The 9,330-nt window shown below is 40.0% G+C and overlaps 1 long non-coding RNA gene across 2 annotated transcripts; it reads right to left on the bottom strand.

Moving 5' to 3' along the window:
* Window positions 1–5,290: 5,290 nt before the first annotated feature.
* Window positions 5,291–7,600, bottom strand: LOC121393658. 2 transcript variants are annotated; one of them, XR_005961225.1, is made up of 4 exons: window positions 7,335–7,600; window positions 6,912–7,244; window positions 6,219–6,346; window positions 5,291–5,522 (listed from the first exon to the last, which is right to left on the bottom strand). It is a non-coding gene; the product is annotated as an uncharacterized LOC121393658 (long non-coding RNA). The 2 variants fall into 2 exon arrangements; XR_005961224.1 differs by having other exon boundaries at window positions 6,912–7,222.
* Between the last annotated feature and the right edge of the window lie 1,730 nt (window positions 7,601–9,330).

The raw sequence follows: 9,330 nt of genomic DNA, 5'->3' as shown, positions 1-9,330 counted from the left end.
AGGATCGGGTACAGAGGGTGGTTGTTAATGGTACATTCTCTTCTTGGTGTAAGGTTCTTAGTGGGGTCCCTCAGGGCTCGGTATTGGGTCCACTTTTATTTAACTTCCTCAATTATGACTAAGGGGAGGGTATTGTAAGTAATGTGTAATCAGTGTTTGCAGATGACACAAAACTATCCAGCCCAATTAATTCCATCCAGGATGTGGCATCCTTGCAACATGATCTTGACAAACTGGCAATCTGAGAAGCTAGTGGCAAATGAGATTCAATGTTGATAAATGTAAAGTCATGCACCTGTATTTGTAAAAATATCCAAGCCACTTGCCATTAATGGGACTGCACTAGGCAAATTCATAATGGAAAAGGACCTTGGAGTCCTTGTAGATAATAAACTTGGCCTTAGCAAGCAATGTTAGCGACATCAAGAGCAAACAATGTCTTGAGCTGTATTAAAAGGGTTCATAAATTCACAGGAGGAGGGGGTCATTCTTCCACGTTATAGAGAACTGGTAAGGCCCTAGAATTTACCGTACCATTTTGGTCAACAGCAATCATATGGGACATTATGGAATTAGAGAGGGTCCAGAGAAGAAAACCCTGTTCTGTAAACACATGCACTTGCATTTATACTGAATTACTTATGAGACTGGGGACAAGGGAAGTGCATTGTAAGTAGCACTTCCACTTTACTTAAATATACTTTAAATTAGCCTTTAGAGTGCTTCCACAACCCCCAAACTTTGTATATTGTATTAGCCGGAGCTGTTGCTGAGCTTCATGTGGTTTTCTAATAGCACCCCATACCCACCCCTTCAAACTAATGGTGGTCCTATGTGTTTAACTGCACCAAGAATCCATTTACACTTACTACACTTATTATTACACTTAATTTAGTTTGTCCTTTATTTATTTTAGTTCACTTTTATATTTTTAGTTATTTACATCCATACTGACACATATAGTTATATACACACGTTTTAAGTGTGCACCTTTCATTTGGTTTTACTTTGTCTTCACTACTTGTATGTCATTACATTGTTTTAAAAAATGGGCGTTGGTTTGGGCAATCACTCCCTCTTAAAAGCCGCAAAGTAGTGTCGGTGGGGGAGGATTTAGCCTTCAGACTGAAACCAAGGCTCGGCACACATTAACTTCAATTAATGCTATTATGCAGAGAGGCACAAGATCCTTTATACTACTATGACCAGAGGAAAACAAGTTAGGGAACGCCATATGGGGTTTACCTTGACGTGGTATGGTGGCTTTTCAACTTTATGATCATAACTTTGTAACTAAAAACCCCTGTTCTGTAAACACATGCACTTGCATTTATACTGAATTACTTATGAGACAGGGGACCAGGGAAGTACATTGTAAGTAGCACTTCCACTATACTTAAATATACTTTAATTTAGCCTTTAGAGTGCTTCCACAACCAACTAAATTTTGTATAGGGTCCAGAGAAGGGCAACTAAGCTGGCAAAAGGTATGGAAATTTCAGCTATGAGGAGAGAATGGCCAAGTTGGGGTTGTTCATGCTGGAGAAGAGGAGCTTAAGGGGTGATATGATAACAATGTATAAATATTTAAGGGGATCATATAATAATATACCAGCTGACACAAGGGCACCCATTACATTTAGAAGAAAGACAGTTCTAGCGGAATATTCGTAAGGGTTTTTTTTTACAGTGAGAGCTGTGAAGATGTGGAATTCTCACCCTCATACAGCTTTTTAGCAAGTGAGGGAATAGAGGGTTATGAAAGATAGCTCATAATATAAGTTGGTACAGGGACTGGTTCGATTAGAGAGGCTTCAAATTGCGTTTTTTGCCTTCTTCTGGATTAACTAGCAGGCAGGTTATATACAGACTTATATTACAATATTTGTATTGAGTTTGCACACAAATAATATAGATTACAGTAGCATACAATAGCATACAATAAGAGACTTTACAGATTGAAATCTCTAATGCACCATATTGTTTCTTTTTACAGTTACATAAAAATAAACATAATTTTAATACACAGCTCATAGCTAAACTGTTATCTACCACTGTCAATTAACGCAAAATGTAACACTGACAATACAATTTAACCGTTTAACTAGCAGACAAGTCTAGAAAATTCTATTAGAAATGTTAAAGTGGCATAAAAGAGTGGCAATGGTTTAAATGCTTAAAAAAGTAATTGGATAGTTTGTACCAAATCTATATTCGATGCAAGGAGTCCAAACGAGAAGATATTTTTTGAAGAGAATCCAATAATATACTGGACATCTTCTCCTGGACCATTATCCAGTCGATTTTACCTTTGGTGGCCTCAATAGAAATATGTTTTGTTTTCCAAGCTTTTGCGATTGTTTGTTTTGCAGCTGTCATTATTAAAAGGAATATTTGGAATTTGTTCGATGTTAGTGCGTCAGTTTTTTTACATAATAGAGCCGTGCTAGGGTGCTTTGAAATGGGAATATTAAAAATGGAATAAATCATATTATATATTCTTATCTAAAATCTTTGGACAAGAGGACATTGCCACCAGATATGACACATAGTTCCCTTATGGTTACAACCTCTAAAACATCGATTATCAGCCAAAGGTATAAATTGTGCTATTTGTGCGGGAACCAGGTACCACCAGAGCAAAACCTTATAATTTGTTTCTAAAATGGAAACATTTCTATAGGATTTCTTTATATTAGACCAAATTACTTCCCAGTCCTCTAAATTCATTTGACAGCCTATGTCCTCTTGCCATATTTGAGTGTATGAGACTTGTTGGGCGTCCTTCAGAAAATTAAAATTATTGTATAAAGTTGATATCACCTTTCGTGCTTTGGGAGCCTTACTCCACCAGTGTTCAAAAAAAGTCTGAGAACTATTCACCACCCCTGAGGATCTCTATAAAGATTGAGCATAGTGCAGCACTTGATTTACTCTAAAGCTTTCAGCCTGTGGCACTACAAATTTCTCGGTAAAGCTCTGAGGAGTATAAGGCCCCAGTAAAGAAAATAACTGACCAAGAGATAAAATACTCTGATCTTGCCACCATTGAAAAGGTTTAAGTTGGAGGCCTGGTGGGAAGAGTGGGTTACCTAACAATGGGGTTGCTGGTTTTAATGGAGATTGTAACTGAAACCGATTCCTAACACTATCCCAAATTTTAAAGGGCCGATACATTAACTTCGAGTGAAGGATTCGAAGGTAAAAAGCTTCGAATTTCGAAGTTTTTTTGGGCTACTTCGACCATCGAATGGGCTACTTCGACCTTCGACTACGACTATCGAAGGATTCGAAGTAAAAATTCGATAGTCGAAGTACTGTCTCTTTAAAAAAAAATTCGACCCCCTAGTTCGGCAGCTAAAAGCTACCGAAGTCAATGTTAGCCTATGGGGAAGGTCCCCATAGGCTTTCCTAAGTTTTTTTGATCGAAGGATATTCCTTCGACCGTTGGATTTAAATCCTTCGAATCGTTCGATTCGAAGGATTTAATCGTTCGATCGAAGGAATAATCCTTCGATCGTACGATCGTAGTATTTGCGCTAAATCCTTCGACTTCGATATTCGAAGTCGAAGGATTTTAGTTCCTAATCGAATATCGAGGGTTAATTAACCCTCAATATTCGACCCTTGATGAATCGGCCCCTAAGTGTACGTAATAAGCACAAGGGTTATATACAGACTTAAAAGGTTGAAATTGATGGGCATGTGTCTTTTTTCAACCTAACTTACTATGTTATGGTTTTTTTTTCGAACAGGGCAAGGAAGGGGTTAGGGAGTTAAATTAATCATTTACACAGTAGAGTCTACTGTCAAAGTCATAGGCGTACATCACACAAATCAACACATAGGTGATACACAGGGAACACAAAGTGATTATATAAGACATTTAAGGCCCGTGTGTAGTTTCAGCCAGGGGCACCATATTTTCTCAAATTTATTTGGACAATCTTTTGCTTCTTACATCACATATAATAAACCACAGTGAAATTGATAAACAAGCCTTTGGGTTAGCAAAATATAACTAACATGTAAGATCCCCACTAGTTTAGTATTCCCAGGAACCTCCTCTGGGTTATTTTCAGCACTGTGACTGTCATTGACAACTCTCAAAATCTTTCTTTCATTCTTTCTTTATTCATTTTTCAAGTTTTTAAACAAAGACTGAAAGGAAAGCAAAATAGAACAAAACAGTAGAAAAAGGGGGGAGAAAGAAGCCATTTGCCATTTTTGTAGTATTAGTAGAGTCTGGCCAGGCTAGTAGGTTTGCGCATGATTAGTTGTGCAAGACTCCTTAGTCTTAATAGATGGCTTCCTACGTGTTCCAAATTCCAATTTGAACGTGAGACCCAATATTGGATCCAAGTGCTGCCTTTTGCTCCAGGTCTCCATGTGAAGTTGATTCAGTGCAGTCCAGGGGCAAAAACAAAGAGAATAAACACATTTAAAAATTTCTTTCTGTCATTTTAACCTTTTTTCTAAAAACAAATTCAGATGCAAGGACAAAGCTTCTCTCAAGTAAAACAATACCTTTTGGTTTTTAAAAGCTCTATCCTTGGTTTACCATATGCTGAATTCTGGATGCAGTTCTACAAAGGAGTCCATACTTTGGCATTAGAGGAAGGAAAAGCAGATTCTCGGATTTCTTAGTAAAATCCCAAAGACAAGTAACAAAACCCACTGAATATTTATCTGCAATTACACAAAAGCTGTGCCACATTTATGAAGATATTTGACCCAAATTTTCAAAAGATCAAAAACCAGGTCAAAAGAAAAAAAAGGAAAGAAATTAGCCTAGAAATTATGCAGATAGCCCATTGCAAGTGCACTGAGTGCAAAAAAATGTAAGCCAATGCCAATGGTGGGGTCGAGTGGTGCAGGGGGCCAAGGACGGGTGGGTTGAATGGCGGGGCTAATGGAGGGAAAGGCTGATGGTGGGGGTCCAAGGTGGGATGGGCCAATGGTTGGAGGTGAGAGATGGGGGGGCGATGATATGGGCCCATTGAGGGCTTATGACGGGGGCTCGTGGTGTGGCGGACCAATAATGGGGGCCCGTGGTGGAGAGGGCCAAGGAGGGGTAGGTTGAATGGCGGGGCTAATGGAGGGAAAGGCTGATGGTTTGGGCCCAAGGTGGGAAGGGCCAATGGGTGGAGGTGGGAGATGGTGAGGGCCCAGGATTGTGGGGCTAAAGGAGAGGTGATCCATTTGCAGGGGAGGACTGATGGTGGAGGACCAATGCGTGGAGGACCAATGGCGGGAGCCTGAGGAAGGGTAGGCTGATTGCAGGGTCCCAAGGTATGGAAGGCTGACAGCAGGGGTCGGAGGAGAGGAGGGCCAATGGTGGGGGCCCAATATTGGGATGACAGATGGTGGAAGCAAAAGGGGCCCGCAGATCTTTCCCATCTGGGACTCAGGAATGAAAGACCCTGAATCATTATTATACCACCTGGAGTGTTGATGCAGTCCGGCTCTTCTGAGAATGTCAGTGGCTCTTCACAGACTGCACTGACATCCACTGGTGGTATCTGCAAGAAAGAATATATACATTATTTTGCTTTATCTCTATATCTAGGTACTGTTTGTAGGGTTTGGACTGAATAAAGACAAATATAATGCAGCCCTTGGTGCACTGAGCTGGGAATTTGCAGGTATATTTTATGTCCTGTAAAGTGCCTTAAAAGAGAGGCTTAGTATTTTTAACTCCCATCTGCCTTGCTCCGAACAGTACTAGCCAAGCACTTAACAGATTTGTCATAGTCTGGCTAAGGCTGTGGGGATAGGAGTCTCAAGGATACACCACCCTGTCATTTCCTGCTAAGACTACACAGTAATCAAGGACCTACTGGATTACAGAAAATTGCAGTGATTACTTCAGGAGAAGACAAATAAATCTCTCTTTATTGGAAAGAAGCCCACAGCACAATGTACTTTGAGCACAAGGGTTTCTCTATTTAGAGAATACTGGACTTATGATAGCAGAACCTGGGAAAAATACAATAGGTAAAGTGGGCAGAAAATGATAGAATACATTGAGACTCAGTTGGCTAAAATATAATTTTACATATTCATTGGTGGATTAATGGCAAACTAATGGCACTCTAAGTCCTGGTCTGTTAAAGTAGCATGCCTCCCTAGGTCACAACCCACCAGAGTGAGTCTGATACTTGGGGTGCAGAGAATGCGACTTCCTCCTGAGAGGGCTAATGCAGTGTTGTACTTACTGATCTTGGCTGGAAAGGTGGTGGAATTTCTTGCTCTCCAATGCTGTCCAGCCAATGGATCTATAAAACAGGTGTTTCCGTATATCCCCTGTCGTGCCCAGATGCTTCTTTGGATTCTTTTCGAAAAGCTAAAGGGAAAACCTCATTAAAAGATGTTTAAATGGATAAGTGGCTACACAGTTACCAGGGGGGTTAATGACTCAAATACTTTTATTCTAGGTGCCTTTGCACAGCAAATAGTAGGAACTATCTGCGGGAAAACTATTGCTTTGTATGTCAGCAATGGGTACATCTGTATGTGGGAAGGAAGAGTTAGCCTGTGTGTATATTATGTATGTAATTTCTCTGCTGTTGTATACCTAACATAACTATCTATATGCAGGCTGTTCCCAAACTGAATGAATAGTTCAGATTATGGGCATGAACCCCAGGATCCTCAATATGCCAAACATATCACCTTCAAGTTTAAATTTCTGTAATATATCTGTAACTTCTGCACATATGCATCCCATCCCACCTCAGTTTTGTAGAATTTTCAGTATCTAATGTATTGAAATGAAAGATTCTGTAGGATTGCAAAGATAACCATCCCTTTGTCTGTTGGCAAACAATACTCAATCATTTTTATATCTTGGATTCTATCCTCTTTTGTGTTACTGTATCTGTAATTTTCCTGCACATGCTCATACCCACCTCCTGTAGCAGCTTTTTCAGATCAACACTGATATTATCTGGAATGGAAGGCTGCTCAAAGATCACAGAATGGATCAGGTTATCAGTGACAAGCCTTCATAGAATGGAGATCTTCTGGTGGCCATTTTGGATAGAAAAATGGCAAATGCCCACCAATCCACTTCTGCGCCATATCCACTCATCCAGAAAATCAAAAACATCTTTGTTGAAAATTACATTTCTTAGGTAAGCATTCCTGGAATGTTTGTACATCATTCTCACATACGTCTTGCAACATTAGGCAGGAGATCCCCTCCTTGTGTTAGACTAGGCTAAAAGAAAATATAAATAGACCTGACATACATTAATCAAAACAATCAAAACATTTGGATGTACAGATGTAAATTAATTCCTATTAGTAAATAGTAGAAATGAGTTTCTCACCTCTGGAGCCATGTAGAGGGGGGTCCCTACTATATTATGCATCTTCTTGTTGCCTAAAATCCCTTCTGAAACTAGGCCGAAATCAGCAATTTTGACATGTCCCTCGGCGCTGAGTAAAATGTTAGGCGGTATTAGATCTCTGGAATAAAAGGAAAAAACGTCAGGACATGGGTCGATGCTATAGGGCTGGCAACTGTATTCAGCTATGGGTACATAGTTAAATCGGGTTGTAAAAAGACAAAGTCCATCAAGTTTAACCCCTCCAAATGAAGACTCCATACACACACCCCTCCCTACTTTTAATTAAATTCTATATACCTATACTAACTATAGAGTTTAGTATCACAATAGCCTTTCATATTATGTCTGTCCAAAAAATCATCCAGCCATTCTTAAAGGCATTAACTGAATCAGCCATCACAACATCACCCGGCAGTGCATTCCACAACCTCACTGTCCTGACTGTGAAGAACCCCCCTACGTTGCTTCAAATGAAAGTTCTTTTCTTCTAGTCTGAAGGGATGGCCTCTGATACGGTGAACCTCTTTATGGGTAAAAAGGTCCCTTGCTATTTGTCTATAATGTCCTCTAATGTACTTGTAAAGTGTAATCATGTCCCCTCGCAATCGCCTTTTTTCCAGAGAAAATAACCCCAACCTTGATAGTCTATCCTCATAATTTAAGTCTTCCATCCCTCTAACCAGTTTAGTTGCACGTCTCTGCACTCTCTCCAGCTCATTTATATCCCTCTTAAGGACTGGAGTCCAAAACTGCACTGCATATTCCAGATGAGGCCTTACCAGGGACCTATAAAGAGGCATAATTATGTTTTCATCCCTTGAGTTAATGCCCTTTTTTATGCAAGATAGAACTTTATTTGCTTTAGTAGCCGCATAATGACACTGCCCAGAATTAGACAACGTGTTATCTACAAGACCCCTAGATCCTTCTCATTTAAGGAAACTCCCAACACACTGCCATTTAGTGTATAACTTGCATTTATATTATTTTTGCCAAAGTGCATAACCTTGCATTTATCTACATTGAACCTCATTTTCCAGTTTGCTGCCCAGTTTCCCAACTTAGACAAATCACTCTGCAAAGTGGCAGCATCCTGCATGGAACCTATAGTTCTGCACAATTTAGTATCATCTGCAAAAATAGAAACAGTACTTTCCATGCCCACCTTCAGGTCATTAATAAACATGTTGAAAAGCAAGGGACCTAGTACAGAGCCCTGCGGTACTCCACTAACAACACTGGTCCAATTATAAAATGTTCCATTTATTAGTAATAATAATAATGAAAGGTTTTAGGTGGTGTATTTTTGTATTTGAGCTATTTCCAGGGACGGGTATAATAAATCTCGAATATTCAAGTTTTTTTTAACCTGAAAATGTGAGTTTTGACCAAAAAAATAAATCTGCCAATAAGTATGCAGTGAGCATGTGATGGGTGTGCAAATGTGTTACAGGCAAGGGCCACTTGAGGGCCACAGCTGGCAGCAGCAAGACTGTACAGAAAGAGGAGGCAGCATGGGGCATCTGAATTTAAACACCCCAACATCTGACATGTGCTAATGACATTGCTGATCTCTGGATCATTCCTGCAATCATCATAGGCAAATCATTACAGTCCCCTTATACCAGTTCCCTAGGGGTTGCCATGCTATGTCATACCTCCCAACATTTAAAAACTTGGAAAGAGAGACAAAAAGTTCTGCCGCACGTAGAAAAGCAGGGTTATGTGTGTTGCTCCATAGATGATAGGGCAGCACGTTGGCTCAGTGGGTAGCACTGCTGCCTTGCAGCACTTTGTCAAGCTAGATTCCAGCAAGGGCATTATTTGTGTTTGTTTATTCTCCCTGTGTTTGTATGGGTCTCCTCCAGGTACTCTGGTTTCCTCCACACTTCAGAAACCTACAGACAGGTTAATTGGCCCTACTCTCTCAGAATGTGATAGGGGTGTCATATTGTAAACTCCACTCTACTAGGAC

Source organism: Xenopus laevis, chromosome 5L (genome assembly GCF_017654675.1).
Source record: "Xenopus laevis strain J_2021 chromosome 5L, Xenopus_laevis_v10.1, whole genome shotgun sequence".
In the NCBI taxonomy this organism is placed as follows: Eukaryota; Metazoa; Chordata; class Amphibia; order Anura; family Pipidae; genus Xenopus; species Xenopus laevis.
Note: the sequence above shows the minus strand (reverse complement) of the source record. Positions and strands in the feature narration are given on the sequence as shown.